Below are 17,330 nucleotides of genomic sequence, written 5' to 3'. Positions count from 1 at the left end.
CCCCTCCCCTCCTCTCCACTCCTTTCCTCATCTTTTTCTCCCTTCTCTTGTCTCTCTGCCTCCTATCACAGAATGGCACAACAAGAAGATCCTGGAAAGATGCTGGTACTTTTATCTTGAATCTTCCAGCCTCTATAACTATGAGAAATAAATTGATTTCCTTTGTAAGTTATCAAGCCTTCTGGACTTTCTACTGTAGCAGTGCCAACAGACTAAATCAGTGGTTATGGTGCAGTAGGGTTATTGAGGGGCAAAAGCATCTGAAGTCTTTCTTCTCTGGTCACTGAAGTGGTGAAAGTCAAGCTTTGTGGCTCAGGGTAGTTATGGTGAACCTAGCAGGTGTGGCATGGCTTTAAAGCTAAGGATTATAGCACTGGTCCCATATCTTTAAGAGCAAATTAACTGATGTGTTCCTAAAGCCAAGCTTTCCAGTGGTGATCTCATAGTCTAAGTGACAGTGAGGGAAGCAGGTTGGCCTCTGAAATCTGACTGGCACTCCCAACTAGGTCTCACTGTCCCTGGGGACTGGCCTGGCCCTGGGAGCCAGACTATGGTCTTCCGTTTTACATAAGCAAGTTCCTAAAATGACAGACTGGCCAGGGTTTTCCTGTTGCCCATAACCGATGAACTCATAAGCAAGAGCACTCTGCGTCATGTCTGATCACAGGTGAGAGTCTGAACACCGTCCAGACCACAAAAATGACCAAACATCCCTTCTTGCTAATCTGAGAGAGTTCTGGTTCATTGCCAGTTAGAACCACAGCCTCCCCCTTGTCTAGGTAAGCTTTACCTAGATACCTGGTTATAGGCTCACCTCCCTGGCAGCATCCAACCCAGACCAAGCCCCATTTCCTTCACCTCTCCCCACATCGCTGACTGCAAGCCTCTGTCCTTCTGAAGCTCCTCTTTCTTAGAGGGTTCCTCGGGGCTCCCCATGATTTGTGATTTCTTTCCCTGAGAAAAATAAGGGCTTGCAGCTCATTCGGATAGCTCCTTGGCTGAAAGACAGTAAAACTCAGTGCCTGGATTGAAAACCTTGGACCTTTTAAATGTCAAATGTTATTTACAGTGGTTACATCCTATGACTAACAATTTTGTACACAATTATTTATTATATGTGCTACTTCATAAAAGTAGATGTGACATTAGACCTGTTATGTCACCCAAAACAACAATTAAGTGTATTAAAAAGGAGGAAGGAAGGAAGGAAGGAAGGAAGGAAGGAAGGAAGGAAGGAAGGAAGGAAAGGAAGGAAGGACAATAATAAATGAAGGGGAAATTATAAGCACACAGGGCATTAAAAGTTAGAGATAACCAATCATAGTAAATTGGGTAAGAACACAATTTCTTAAATGTTCACAATATGCCAGGCACTTGTAATAGTGATTTATATACAACACTGACAACCAGCTAACTAAACTACAAAGTAGGTATTTTAATTACTACTCTGTAGATGAGAAAATGACGCTTCTAACACCTACATTCAGCCTAGATTGGCAGAGGCTTCTCACAGGATAATTCTGCTTCCAGACTCAAGTGGCTGAAGACATTCTGTTTACACAAGAGAAGTAAACACTGGATATTTCTGAGGGAAAACAAAATGCCAGGCTAGAGAGATTCCTCAGCAGTTAAAGGGCTTTCTATGCACGCAAGAGGAGCAGACCTCATATCATCAGCCCCATGTGGGTGCAAAATGAGTATGGCAATCCACCTGGAATTCTAGCCCTGGACAGTCTAGACAAGGGGTACCCAGATTGCCACCCCCTCCCTTTATCCTGCCTCCCAGAAACCTTGCTAGCAAGATTAGCTATTTGGTGAGATCTGGGTTTGATTAAGAGACCCTGCCTCGATGAATAAGGTAGCAGAGGTTTGAAGAAGATTCCTGACATCAACCTAGGGCCTCTGTGTATGCATAAACACACACACACACACCTGTGTTTTCATTTACTCACATACACATACGCACATATCCTACAGATGTACATATGAAAAATATCCCATTTTTTTCTGAGTACAAGGTCTTTCACCATAGTATTGTCAGATTAATAAACGGTATATATTAACAATGCTTAATGAGATGGATTATGAAGAAGTATTTGAGAAACTCTTGACTGGAGATATTCCTTATTTAAAGCTGGAAGACTTATCACACGGGTACTGGGTTGTTTTGTTTTATACTCTGTCCTGGGAAATATGTGAAATCAGCAAAATGAGATTATAAACCAGTTACATGAAAATCTATGAGTATCTTTTCTAAAAGGTAACTTTCATATTAAATAGGACAGATAATGTCCTGTCTGCTATTTTAGTAGTAAACAGAGGAAAGAGTTTTCCTGGATGGAAGAAGTGCCTTCTACTGTCTACAGTGTGAGTGTGCAGCGAACGGACGTATTACTCACAGACATGCTGCTTTAGAAGAGGGGTTTTTTGTCTGCCTGTTTGCTGTTTTTGTTTTTGGGTTTTGTGTGGGGTTTTTTTTTGTCTGTTTTGTTGTTGTTTTGGTTTTGGTTTTGCTTAGACAAGAAAAAGTAAATTGTCAAGCCCGACAGTGGTTCCACATGCCTTTAATCCCACGAAGTAGGAGGCAGAGGCAGGCAGATCTCTGAGTTCGAGGCCTACAGAGTGAGTTCCAGGACAGCCATGGCTACACAGAGAAACCCTGAGGAATAAAAGATAATAATAATAAAATAAGAAAAAGAAAAATCAGATTGTCAAAATTATCAACACGGGTACAGGTTTTTAATAGTAGCAGACTTAAAATGGTCCCATTTCTAATAAAGGAAAGAAGTAAAGGAGATTTCCTGGACAAGGAAAATATAATAGATGCTTGACATATTTAAATTTAGTTTTACAGCCTCACCTGTTCAAGGGAAGACAGGAAACTTAGGTGAGGAAATAAAAATGACTTTCAAGTTTCCTAACTTTTACTTATTTACTTAATTTTACTTGTCCATATTCTTTGAAATAGTTTGTGAAAGAAGAGACTGGAGCCATGCCCTCCTCTAGGGGAAAGGGAAGGACCTGGATCTGCCAGATCATTTCCTGGAAAGATTGAGTCCAACAAGCTGAACAAGAAATGGTGTTGGGCTGCTCAGTGTTCATATTTGACCATTGCCTATTTTTTTTTCCTTGTGGAAAAAGCTCAGAAAGGAGCGTGTTTAACCCTTGACTTATCTTTGTTATTCTGTGACAACTTTGGTTCAAGGGGCCTGCCAGTGACTAGGGGCGAATAGATCAGTGGGTCTCAACAAGTGCATCGCAACCCCTCTGAGGGTCAAACAACCCTTACACAGGAGTCGCCTTAGACCATCGGAAAACACAGATATTTACATTAGGATTCATAACAGTAGCAAACATACAGTTATGAAGTAACAACAGAAGTAATCTTGTGGCTGTCGGTCACCACAACGTGAAGAACTGTATTAAACAGCGGTAGCATTAGGAAGGTCCAGAACCGCTTCCTTAGAGGGAGGGGAAAATGGGAAGATGTAAGGAAATGTGGTGTGTTACTCTGGTTGTATAAGTCTCAAACATCTGAATTCTATGAATTAGGCTACGGTGGCGGGGGTATTGGTGGTGGGATCAACAAAAGGGGATAAACAATTAAGTGGCCAGGAAAGCAGGAATGGAGACAGAATTCAGCAGAATAAGTATCTGGAACAGTCAGCATCTTTGAAATTGTTCTGTTGAATGAACGAAGCAACTGGAGGGATATTGGACCCTCTCCAACTTTCTCTTCTTATACATTCCAATTGTTTTCCTCTGGGAAAATATGGCCACTGACTGTCAATAAGGTTTGCACCAGCTAACTTCTGCTGCTAATGGACGAAACTAGCCAAGCACTCTCTGATCCAGGTAGAAAAACCCTATGGGCATACTAAGCCTGCCAAGATTGGGGCCTCTGTCTCCAGGCTGGTTAACTGTGGGTCAGTGTGGCAACTTCATGTAGGAACACCTGAGTTGACAGACTATGGCGGGTGTGGGGCCAGGGGTGGGAGTCAGGGATTCTAGTTCGCCTAGGGCTATGTCATCAGCCTGCAGAGAGGGATGTTGTTAAGTCCAAGACTCAGTGTCAGTAGACTGGCTTCCTTTGAGGTCTCCCTCTTTGGCTTCTTGGCTTTAACACAATTTTGTCTCTGTGTATCTTAGTGTCTTCCTATAAGAGCACAAGTCAGATTGGATTAGCGTCTAAATCTAGCGATCATTTTCACTTAATTACTCCTTAAGGACCCTTAATCCCCAAATCACATTTTTTGAGGTACTAGGGGGTTAGGATTTCAACTTGTGAACGTGGATTACGTAAATTTAACTCACCAGTCTCCGATGAGAGTATTATTGAATATGTCCACTACGCCATGTTTTCAATGTTTTCTGACTTGGACATCTGAAAAGAGGTGGCTACATTTTAGAGAATTGTCACTGTGGTTTGCCCAGACGGTCTTGTTTCCCCGTTCTTCCTGACTTTCCTAAGATTTATTTGCTAATGTACAGCACAATGAGGACAAGTGTGTAGGAACTGTGCAGCTTCATTTTGCGTTATTTCTACATTTCCCATTTGCAGGTTGCCTGACTGTGTTCTATGAGTCTTCATGTACCATATACATAATTTTTATAGACTAAAGGGCAATATTAATGGTATGGTGGATAGATAAGCTCATAATTCATCTACTCTATTACATGAGTGGGGGACATTTTTGAGGGAAAGCAGAAGCAGCTTAGATGCTAATAATAAATGTGTTTTTGCAATGCGTCACTTCAAATCATTTTGGGAAAGAAGCAGTGTCTACAGACAGTGTATAAATGGGGAAAAACAAGATTCGTCACAAAGTATTTTTAAAGCCAACAGTAGCTAGAAAAAAAATCAATGCCCAAATTAGCACAAACTGGTTTAAAAAATAAGCATGTCTAAATTGATTTTTCCATATATTTGCCTTAGGCAGACAAAGTATGGGAGGAAGTGGACCACTGCCAGACCTAAAGCATTTCTCTGAGCTCCATCAACTTCTATTAATGGGCAATGACGCCATCTTGGCTCCCAGCCAGGCCCCGGTACACTTAGACTAGCTGGGTGGAAGCAGGCATTGCATCAAAAACAATGCAGAACTTCAAGGAGTGTTGAGAAATGGGCCTGGAGAGCTGGCTTATCATGACAATGAAGAACTCATGGCACCCATCAGGTGACCTTTTTGTCGGGGTGAACTGACCAACACTAAGGATGAGCAAAGTCCACTGAGCTGCCAAGTCACCGAGCCTTGGCATTATGGGCAGCCAGGGTGGAAATTAACCCCACACCCTGGAAGCCATTAGTTTTGTCTCATTCAGTCAGAGCAGCAGACTCACAAATGCATTTAACAAAGATGTATTGGCCTTTTTCTGAATTCTCTACTTTACAGATTGTCCCAAATTACACTCAGTAATTTGTCCTAGCATTGATTCCAAAATGGCATTCTAAAGAGAATCTAGAGAGTGCCCCCAAGAGTATGCTAGGGTGGCAATAATCTGCTCTCAAGCTGCTGTGGACAGATGCTATGACATCCTCTCCTCCAAGTTAGAGCAAAGGAGACAGGGTGGGTGAGGGGAAATAGGGAGGGTGGGCATAACATGAAAATTTGATCTGATAAAGGCTTTCAGAGTGGAAAAGCTTACAAAGGCAGTGACTGAAATGGAGCGTTTTATTGCTAAGCCCATAAGGACTTTAAAACGCAGCGTGAAATACAGCCCCAGTTGGCCAATGAAACAGGAAAATATAGGAAAATATGGTGTAGTGTGGACTCAGTTAAACTTTAATATCAGTATTGATTCTTTCACTGTCGCAAACACTATATTTAACGTTAATGGTCAGGGGATTAAAGGTGAAGCAGAGAGAAACTTTCGGGACATCTAAAATTCTGCATTATTTTTCCAAGAAATCTTTGCATCTGTAGCTGTTCCAAAATAAGAGGGTTACTCTGCATGTATGTTCTAATAAATAAAGCAGCTTTGAAATAATCAGAGAAGCAAAGAGAAATATTTTTAGGGGGTAGTGGTTGAAGAAAAAAAATTTGGCTAAGACTTAATAATTTGTCTAATAGATACATGGATGGAGGCAATATGCTGTCTCTTCTACTTTCATACTGGTTTACAAGTCTCCACACTGAGTCTTTTCTTTTTTTAATGCCTTAAGCTGTGTTCTCCAAACAGGTACATAGCTTTGAACAAATGTTTTTCTCCATATAGTATTAAAGCAGGTGGCATTAGTTCTGAGTTGGATCTGGGTAGAAGTTCTTAAGTCTGCCATGCCACTAAACTGGAAACGAACAGTTCCCCATCCCTTGCCTGCCACTAGAACAATACCAAAATAATGGCAGCTATTAGTCATTGAGCACACAGAATCCTTCTCTAGGCGTCTCCCCACTAAGCTACTCTTCCTCCTGCTTCCTTTTTAATTAAGAAGCACTGAGCATTCACTTAGGACCCCGAAGAAACATGGGTGCCACTCATCCCTGGCACGTCCTTTACCATTCATCCTTGGCATCCCCTCTCGCTTGTCTCCTACACTCAAGTCAGTCACCAGTTCTGTTGATTTTGCTTGGCTTCTGTCTTTGTCTCTCTGACCTTCGATCTTGTTGAAGGTTCAGACTTCTATTTCCTAACAGCAGGACATTTATCCTTAGGTTACCCTTATTTAAACCGTGCAGTACATGTTGACGCAGCCACAAGACGGGTGTATAAATCTGTTCATAGTATGGTAACAAGCAGGAGCCAGCTCGCTCAAGATTCGTCTTCTAATCACCTCCCAGAAGTCCTTCTCTTCGGACCACCATCACATGGGTTAAGTTTCAATAGAGAAATTTTAGAGGGATGGCAGCATTCAAATCACAGTAATGAGGAATGTGGCCATCTCATTTACATGACATTCTTGTTTGGGTTTCCCAACCATTCTCAGTATTATCCTACAACCTCCAAGATGAAGTCTTAGCCTCCAGGCTCAAAATACAAAGTCATGTCCCATACTTCAACTGCTTCTTGTTTCCAGTAAGCACTGGGATATATATCTTTCATCCTGGATTGTTCTGGTCCTCCTCATCCTCTAAATCAGTGCTCCTCAACCAACTTAATGCTGTGACCCTTTAATACAATTCCTCATGTTGTGGTGAACGCCAACCAGAAAATTATTTCATCGCTACCTCACAACTGTGATTTTGCTACTATTACAAATCACAATGTAAATATATGATATACAGAATGTCTGATATATAGGACCCCCAAAGGAATCAAAACCCACAGACTGAGACTAAATATATACCTGCCTAACTCTCCACAGGGTCCAAGCATCGCCTCTTAAACATAACCACTCAGATCAGGAGGTTAATGTGGAGGTCTCTGGCTCACTCTCCATTCATAGGGTTCAGCATGCTGAGAACAAATGCCCTCTAATTTATGAAAAGGCACTGAATGTGCTGGCCGCAACATTCCTCCACAGACAGAAGCTAACACTTCCTCCTCTGCATCCTCACTATACCTCATGTGCAAGGCAGCCACTGATGGAACGACCTTTAGGTGAAAGAAGGGGAGGGTGAGACTTGAATCCCCAGGCCATTAAGAGCTATACTATCCCTGCTGCACCAGGTTTCCACATCACCAGCTTCAATTTCAGTAGTCCTTCTCCATACCCCCTCCCTCTATCCCTCACTCTACCTGATTTCTTATGCTCCCATTCCCACCAGCCCCCCAGCTACCCCAAAAATATGTTCTATCCCCCTTTCTGATAGAGATTCATGAGTCCCCCTTAGAACCTTCAGTACTTACCCTTTCGGGGTCTTAGAGACGGAAGCAGCAAACATGGCGCCTGAATGGGTCTGCCCCAGGTCCCGTGCACACACGTTAAGGTTGTTAGCATGGTGATTTTGTGAGATTTCTTACCATGGGAATGGGGGTGCCTCTGACTCTTCCACCTCCTCTTGGGACCCTTTTCCTCCTACTTGGTTGCATTGCCCAGCCTTGATATGAGGGTTTGTTCCTAGTCTTACTGTATCTTATCTCATGTTCAGTTGATATCCCTGGGAGGCCTGCTCTTTTCTGAAGGGAAACAGGAGGAGTGGATCTGGGGGAGAAGGCAGAGAGGGAGGACTGGGAGCAGTGGAGCAAGAGGAAACTGTGGTTCAGATGTATTGGGAAAAAAAGAAAGAAAAAATAGCTACACTGTCTCATTTCTGTCTCATAACTGTTAGATCTAACACTAGGTATTTGCAAGACGACTGCTTAATAAACAAACATGTAAATTCACAGTAGTTCCCAGAACCATACTGTTAAATATTATGAGTGTATTCTTTGAAGGCATAGTTTATAAACAAGCCGTGTGTTGGACCGTTCACATCAGATGAGGCAAGCCCTGGCTTTGTGAGTCAAATCAGTGTCTCCAGCGGATGACGCACTGCTCTCGAGACCCTCCTTAGAGGCAGCTTGGGGAAGATGCTCAGCCTTTCACAATTCTTCCAACCGGTCCCTGCCTGCTGGAGGAAGTAGCAAGCAGAGAGGAGGCCTCACAGCAGGAGTCTGACTCGGAAACAAGTTGTGGTCTTGTTCAGTGTTTAGATTTCTGCTCCGGAAGGGCACTTCCTCTCGCTTTTGTTAGAACCAAGTATCACATTCTGGTTGGTGAGAATTGTGCTCAGCGAACTGAAGAACTTTTGGGACACACGTCTTGGCTGCAGGCAGGAACGGGGGCGGGGACGGGGGGCTGGGAGGGGGGATACTGTGTTTGCTACATCGCTTTTCTGCCGCGAGAAGCAGTCCTAGTTGGAAAGCCTTTTTGATTTCTATGTGTTATGTTGTACTTGGCAAGACCCTCCAGTTAGGGCTGCCTGGGTGTTGAATAACTTGTTATGTTCTTCAGAAGAGAGTCAAATACTGAAAAGCTTCAAGCCTCTCCTTCTCCATCTCCCTCCTCTACCCCCTCCGCCTCACCGCACTGTGGCTATCTCAAGGCAACAGAAGCAATGGGCTGAGAAATTAACAGAGCACAGGTTTGAAGCAAACAGAACCTTCGTCTGTTTCACTTCTATGACGGTATTCACCAGCAGGCTGTCTTCATCTAGTGTAAAGAAGGAGAAAGTCAGTTCCTAGAAAAATATTGTACATTTCAAAAGAGCATCCGGGATGGGTAATAAAGATGAAGATCAAAGATGAAGTGCATCCTCACATCCCCACACATCAACACGGAGCCAAGAATTCAGGTTACATAGTAAGTTTAAGGCCAATCTGCACTACATAAGACCCTGTCTCAAACAGCTATAAAAACAACAAAAGACTATTAAAGTCACATCTCTTATACAGAGTATTAGGAATCTGGCTTCTGTTTGAAACAATTTTTCTGTGCCTACCACTAACATATCAAAAACAAACAAACAAAACAAAACCAAAAATACCTCCCAATGTTTCAATATGCGCAGTTTGTTATTCTCCCTCCTGCACCTTAATCTGGCATTTTCGTTCAAGTACCAAATCCAGTAAATGTTATTTAAATGGAAGGAGAAAAAAATCATTAATAACTGCCAGAAAACCATTTCCCAGCCAGCCAGCCAAACCACAAGCATTCAAAAATATGATTCATTTTTAATCATATGAGGCAAAAAAATATCAAGTAGAAACATAAAGAGCAAAAAACCATTTTTTTTCATTTATTCTAAACCTCTGTCAGAAAGATTTCCAATGTTGGGTTATTTTATGACAAGATGGCTGCTGATTAAGTATTGCATCAGAACCTAGCGCTAACAGAGTGTTACATAAGGTGCTAGCAAGCAATGAACGCTCGAACTGAGCATGCGCAGTGAACACTCGAACTGAGCACGTGCTCTTCCACTTCCATCATCTGTGAAACAGATCCCCTGAACTCAGACTGCGGAGCAAGAAACTAAAGATGGCAGAAGGCAAAGACACTGCGTTACAGCCTGTGTTCTAAACACTGAGTCTTAGAACATGCACATCAAGTGGGAAGGCCTCTGTATTCCTAAAGCCTGGAGGAAAAACGGAGGAATCCATAATGTTTTTAGTGACGTCTTTCCTGCTAAGTTTTCTCTATCCACACCCCAGTCTAGGAGGAAAGGCTTAGACTTGCATATCCCACACTGCAATGTTGTTGTTTCCAAAACACCTGGATGTATCCCTTTAAAATGTGAAATATAGTACAATACAGGTATGCGTCCATCCCTTCCTGAGATTGAATTTTAAAGCAAGATTCTCTTCTTTTCCCTGTACAAAGCATATAGGCTGGAGGGTGGTTTACCTCACATATGTGAGTTCTTTAACTTCATTCTTTTTAATCTGAAGAACTCAGCTCACCTTTGTCATTCTAATTTGAGACTGTGTGATCCGTACCATGGTTTAGTATTAACAGAGTGTATTTCTCCCTGGGATATGTTAGTGGGCAGTTTTTTTTTAATTATATTATTCTTGGGTTGGGGTGCCGTGAGCCCAAGCCATGATACATGTGTGGCATCGGAGGACAATTCTGCGACGTGAGTTCTCTCTTCCCACGTGCACATGGGTTCCAAAGATCAATTCGAGTGGTCAGGTCTTTGTATCAAGCACTTTTAGCTGCTGAGCCATCTTGCCCATTTTATGAACAGAACCTAGTTACAGCAATACCAGTTTTTCAAAAACGTGAGTGAGCATGCAGATCACAGGGAGAACTTCTGAAAGAACAGGTTACATTCTCATCTAGCTGCTCTGTGGAGAGGCTGGAGAGGCTTCACTTCAAACACATTCCTGCTCCAGTGCTCTTTGATCTGCAAACAGTGACTTGGACCAGACAGGATATAGTTGTGTCTCCAGAAACTTATGTCAACTGATGGAGCCGGAAGCTAGAAGAGCATGTTGTCTTTGGTTTCCTTATTTATAAGCCGTATGTAATCCAGGGATGATAAATTGGAAGGCTTGATTATTGGCTGTTGTGAAGGCTCTTCCATGTCACCATGGGTCCAGGTTCCTCTGTCTTTCTGCTTTGCTATCCTGGGTATGGTTTAAAGTCCCTAGACATCCTCCTGTCCCAGACGGTGGCTGTTATCATTTCCATATCATAGTCAGCAGCAGAGGAAGCACTTAGTTAAACAGGTGTCTAGCTAAATCAATCCCTCCTGAAGGAGCAGTCACGGGCTGCTACAATAACCTTCAGTTACATCTCATTGTTTAAAATGTAGTCATCTACCTAGAGGAAGAATTGGAAATGTGGCTTTTCCAGTTGGCAACGCAGGATTGAGACTCACTTGGTTAATAATAAGGGCAGAAAAGAAACCACATAGAGTTTTCAGTGCTCTGTTCTGTGAGTCACATGAGATAACCGTAGGTTCCCTACTAGTCAGGCTTTGCCCTTTGGACCATGCCCCACTCCAAAAATGCAGCAGCTATCCTGCCAAAGTGCAGGAGAGGCTAGCTGTTAGCGTCGCTGGTTCCCTCGAGTTCCCCTTGACTGAAGCCATCATTGCTCTTGGTTCTAAAACTTGACAGTTAAGAGAACCAGTTCATCCTACCTTGTTGCTGCTTTTTGAATGGCATACTTAGTACTGTTTGTATCTTTGGGTTCTCCAATGCTAGGGAAACAGTTACTGTCACAGCAGCCAAGATTCTGCATCGAGGAGACAGCCATAGCCTCCAAACTGTTGTCCCTGAGGTTATGGCGTATAAGTAAGGAAATGAGTCCAAAAGTCTTCCTTTCTTGGTGCCAATCAGTTCACTCTTGAGTAGCGGTATCGTTATTCAAGGTAAAGAATCCAACCCAGCCCATTGATCTGTGCATGAGCAATTGGATCTTTGCCCAGCACTTCCAGGGAACAGGAAGAGGACAAGAAGCAATCCACACCGGTGAGAAGAAGGCTTCTGGAGAGATAAAAGTCATACCCCTGCCTGTGGCTCACTGGCGATGATAGAAAGCTCAGGCAAGGTGCTCCCTGGGGTCTCATCTGAGGATCCAGAGTTCAGAGATAGAAGGCGGAGAGTGTGCCAGTCTGAAACATTAGCCAAGAGCAAGACAGTCATCGTGTCCTTCATCTCTCAACTCAAGGAGTTTGTTCCTCCAAATTTTCCATCTAAAGTCACAAAGCAGCTTGGGGATCGTGTATTCAGCACTTCAGTATAGTCAATCCTCATTACTAGGACATCATTCCTTGAAAATAATTTGTATACATTAACCTGATGTAGCTTGTTCTTAAATTATGTGTGTGTGTGTGTGTGTGTGTGTGTGTGTGTGTGGTGTTGGTGTGTATGTCTGTGTACCACATGCATGCCAAGTGGCTATGGAGGACAGAGGAGGGGATGAGATCCCCTGAAACTGAGTCACAGAAGGGTATGTGTTGTCATGTGGGTGCTGAGTCTTCTAGAAGAACAGTCATATTAATCACTAATCCATTTCTCCAATCCCCCTAAAGTAGCTTTTAAAAGCAAGGCAATATGATCAGTTAGTACAAATTTAACTACAAGATTTTGGTGTGGAAGAAGTAACCAGGAATATATACTGTTAAGTATGAAAATAAATAGATTAAATGTGTTTAATATATATTTATTACTATTTTTCAAGCCTTACAGGTAGAGTTCTAGTCTATTAAATGTAAATTGATATTAAAACAAATTTAATTTTTACTTGAGTTAACATATGACAAAAGGTAATTACTGGATAAAAATATAATAACCATGTTCTCTCAGCTTCTTCCTTTCCTTCTCTCCCTCTCCCTCTCCCTCTCCTTCCCTCCACCCGTTTTTCTCTGGCAGGAGTATTGTTAGAATTGAATCCAGAGACTTTGTCACACAGGCTGAGCTATAACCCCATTCCATGTTTTGTGAAAATATACTTTGAATATTGAAAAAAACACCAAAAAACCCTTGCCTTAAACACACTGGGACTCCCTGCTTCATACTATCACCAATAATACTTTTGCAAAGTAACTGGGGTTTGAGTATTGAGTAGGCTCTTAGGACTTGGACTTTTTGTTTGATTCATCTCCCCAAAAATGTTGGCCTAGCAAGAGTATACATTGATGAGAAGCAAAACATAATCCCAGCACTCAGGAGGAACAAAGAGGAGGATGGAGAGATCAAGACCAGCCTGAGGTATGTACAAAGACCCTGACACAAAATGAGTTTAGAAATCTAAAGGCAGGGGACACCTGGCTTCCTTCAACCCCTGTAGTGGTTTGAATATGCTTGGCCAAGGGAGTTGCACTACTAGGAGGTGTGACCTCACTGGAGTAGGTGTGGCCTTGTTGAAGGAAATGTGGCACTGTGGGGGTAGGCAATGAGACTCTCCTCCTAATCATGTGAGAGCCAGTCTTCTCCTAGCACCTTCAGAGGAAGATGTAGAATTCTCAACTCTCCTGCACCATGCCTGCCTGCATGCTACCATACCCCTGACTTGATGATAATTTACTGAACCTCTGAACCTGAAAGCCAGTACCAATTAAATGTTGTCCTTATACGAGTTGCCTTGGTCATGGTATCTGTTTACAGCAGTAAAACCCTAAGACAACCCTACAAACCCTAGCTTCACAAAGGAGTTGCAGATGTTTCATTTATTCAGAAGTTAGGTATTAAGCTTGTGTTATTTGCTAAGCTCTCTTCCAGATGTCTGGATTCAACAGCTAAGAAAGGGAACAAATATATTTATATATCCACTGCTTACAATCTTTCTTATGACTTGGTAAGAGAATAAAAATGCTAACTCAACTCTCCCCATATGGTGTTTCTAGTTAACTCTCCACCCCAACATTGGCAGTGGGATGAAAGTAGTCTTATTCTAAATAACTGAGGGGTTACAGGACCCTGTTGCTAAACTATGGCATGCCATAACGCCATAGCCTGCCCTTATCTTTTTTCAGTTCTTTCTCAACAAACAGAAGACAAGCTAAATATCTACAATTACTGCAAATCTCATTCTTCTCCCAGAATGACCTTAGACATCACAAAAGGAAATTTACAGCCAAAACACTGTTTATAATAGTAATAACAACAACAGCAATAATAGAAAGAAAAATTCATCTCTGGAACTTTAGACAGACCATTTTTTTTAAAGACAGATTTATTTTTTTTTTATGTATATGAGTGTTCTATCTGGATCTATACCTGCATGCCAGAAGAGGGCATCAGATCCCATTATAGATGGTTGTGAGATGCCATATGGTTGCTGGGAATTGAACTCACGACCTCCAGAACAGCAGCCAGTCCTCTTAACAGCTGAGCCATCTCTCCAGCCCCCAGACCATTTTACTTTAATAAAATTAAATGAGGATCTTGGGAATTTCACCAGAATCATGTAGAAAGCAACTATCTCACGTTGGATTTTATGGAGACTCTTGACAGGGGTTCCAAGAGCAGGCTAAATGGGATAAATAGCTGGTCCTGGAGCAGGAGGTTTTGAGATCAGCTAGTAATCCATGCAGATACAACCAGCCTATTAAGTAAGCAGCAGCTCACGCATCATCTACAATGGAGAGGAAGCTAACAGGAAGACAATGGAACAGCTTTCTCTGCCTCCTAACTGGCTCCTGTTACATTGGTGCCTTTCTGGCTCCCCATCTTTAAGGCCCTGCTGTCACCACAGAAGCATCTGAGGCTGCCTCTGGTTCCTTCCTTCTTCCTCGCTATCATCAGCATGTACTCATAGGGCATGGCCCTTCGGAGACAGAGCCAATCCGTAAAAACAAGCAGTGAGGTCCCTCCCCTAGAGAAGTACATTCTGCATTCTCTTTGCTCCCAGTGACTCTTAGGAAATCCATAGTTCTTGCTTCAGCATTTCCCTTCCTAGACATTTTAACAAAATGGCCTCTGGAGGCAGTCTTTGATGACCTCACTGCCAGCACTTAAAGTCTCTCTATGGAAGGAACCAAAAGGCTCCTTGTTTGGGCAGATCAATTCTAAGGACATGTTCCTATCTTCTCACAAAAGAATCACCATACCAGCTTTAGTAAAGAGGACCCCAGTGGCATTTCTTTCTGTCTCCTTGGCTGCTTCCATTATGAGGGATAATCACAGGATAGGGATTCTGCATCGTCTATTCTGGACCTACGATATGCTAAATATCTCTGGCTCAAGTCTCCACCTGAGGAAACAGGTTTGGAAAGTTTTTCAGGATCCTTTCAATTTTTGTTTCTGCACATCCTGTAGACAAGTGGACACTGATCTAGACCATCATTGTAAAGATGTTTGTAGAGCAAATAGCCTTGGAAGACAAGACTCTCCCACAAACAGCAGAAAAACATGGTAACTGGTTAATCTACTAAGATAATGCTTCCCCCTAGGACAAAGGTAGGCAAGTCTGCTGACAGTTCATTAAAAACATTTGAGTTTCTGAACCTTGGTATCTCCCAGCCGTGTGACAAACATCTCCATGCACAGCATCTACTGGGAATGTCACACCACCTGTGAGACTTGAGGGACAATGGAAATATGAAGCTTGGGCTTCATGCTATGCTGTGATGGAGGACAACATCACTGTCTCGAACACAGGGGTCTCCATCTTTTGCTAGGATCTACGTTTGACTAGCTTGTGATCCTTTAGAAACATCAAAATCACAGGCCATTAAACCATTAAAGTTAACGCATTTTCTCTTTAAGTGTTATTTGTAGTGAAGTCTGTTAAAAAGTACATGCTGCTTTTATTACATTTTCCATCTCTCCCCATCTTACCACCTGTCACTGGAGCTAGTCTACCTGACCTTCCTCTGGCACCCAATGCTGATATTATCTAGAGAGCTCTATATTATTAGAAAGTTTCCTTCAAGAAATTCAGCACTAATAAAATAACTGAAGACCCACTCTTCCAACCTCAAGGGATATTTGGTGCAAATGAATTCTGACATGAACAGTTATTCAATTGTAGAAAAGCTTTATAGATAATATCTTGTGATTGACCATAAAAAACCCATGAGAAACTGAACTTTAAAAGGTGCCAATGACTCTGTTTTATGTTCCTTTTTCAGAATTCTCGTCTTAGTTCTCAGATGGGCAAGCACTTCTGTGATGGCTCTTTCTTTTAGATGCTTTGCTCATATTCTTTTCCATGAAGAACAAATGCTCATTTCTGAATGCTACATGTCCACTGTTCCACATGGACTCCAGGTGAATATGTTGGTGAGGACTTCTGATCGGTGTGTATAGTTGGCTATTTCTTTTCATTAGTCTACCTTCAATTGTAGGCCTAAGATAATATGTAATCTACCCATAGGGTATTCAGTCAGGACACAAGGACAGATGATGTAGTGGTTAAAAAAGAACAGGGGCTGATTGATTTGGACCATGTGTATTTACATAATAAAGTCACATTCACTTAGCCTCTCTGTGAAGGCTGGGTTAATAGTTGTAGAGTGTTTATTATAGATGTTAGCAATTATTTCTGCCAATTGAAAATAGACTCCAGCCGGGCAGTGGTGGCGCACGCCTTTAATCCCAGCACTTGGGAGGCAGAGGCAGGCAGATTTCTGAGTTCGAGGCCAGCCTGGTCTACAGAGTGAGTTCCAGGACAGCCAGGGCTACACAGAGAAACCCTGTCTCAAAAAACCAAAAAAAAAAAAAAAAAAAAAAAAGAAAGAAAGAAAAGAAAAAGAAAATAGACTCCATTGTTGGTTTAAATGTATTCCCCTTAGGAATATGGAAGCAGCACTTTAAAAAAAAAATACAATTTTGGATGCAGCATCATCTGAGTCTTAAATCTCCTCCAAAGGCCACATCTTGAAGGTTTGTTCCCCATCCCTTGGTACCGTCAGGAGGCAGGAGAACCTGTAGGGGGTCTTTCTTATTAAGAGAGAGTTAAATCATTGTAGACATGCCCTTGCAAGAGATAGTAAGACCCTAGCCACCTCCTTTCTCTTTGTTTCCTACTACTATTAAGTGAAACATTTCTTCTACCATGTGCTCCTTATGCTATGCTGCCTCAGCACAGATCATCCAAAAGCAATGGAGCCAACCCATGAGGAATGGAAACCTCGGAAACCATGAACCAAGACAAATCTTTCCTCCTCAGTATAGTTTGACTTTATCAGGTACTTCTGCGTGTGACTGAGAGCTTATTGACGTAGGATATAAGCCTACAAGTCAGAATTGTGGTTCGACTCCAGCATGGGAGGGGGCAGGGACTCTCTAGGCTCCACCTCCAGCTGAGGAGTCATGAACAGTTGATGGATACGAAGGTAGAGAGAATTGGTTTTTTTTTTTGGTTTTTTGTTTGTTTGTTTGTTTGTTTTTTAAAAGAGTGTGGCTTGTGGTAGGTCAGCCATGTTTCACTGGATGACCACACATCCACACATCTCATCCAGTTCAGTGTGGACTCAGAGTATAACTGATGAAGAAAGGGAGGTGGGTGGACCTAT

At 42.3% G+C, this 17,330-nt stretch overlaps 1 long non-coding RNA gene across 1 annotated transcript in view; it reads right to left on the bottom strand.

The window, feature by feature from the left end:
• Positions 1–927: 927 nt before the first annotated feature.
• LOC114634416 overlaps positions 928–17,330 on the bottom strand; it is a 29,051-nt gene continuing 12,648 nt past the window's right edge. Inside the window, exons 2-3 of the long non-coding RNA XR_003713325.1 lie at positions 4,315–4,384; positions 928–954 (exon numbers count right to left, since the gene is read on the bottom strand). This is a non-coding gene — a long non-coding RNA (uncharacterized LOC114634416). The remainder of the gene's footprint in view (positions 955–4,314; positions 4,385–17,330) is intronic.

Source organism: Grammomys surdaster, unplaced genomic scaffold, assembly GCF_004785775.1.
Source record: "Grammomys surdaster isolate TR1022 unplaced genomic scaffold, NIH_TR_1.0 99, whole genome shotgun sequence".
NCBI lineage: Eukaryota > Metazoa > Chordata > Mammalia > Rodentia > Muridae > Grammomys > Grammomys surdaster.
The sequence above is the reverse complement of the archived record's forward strand: the minus strand, read 5'-3'. Positions and strand labels throughout refer to the sequence as shown.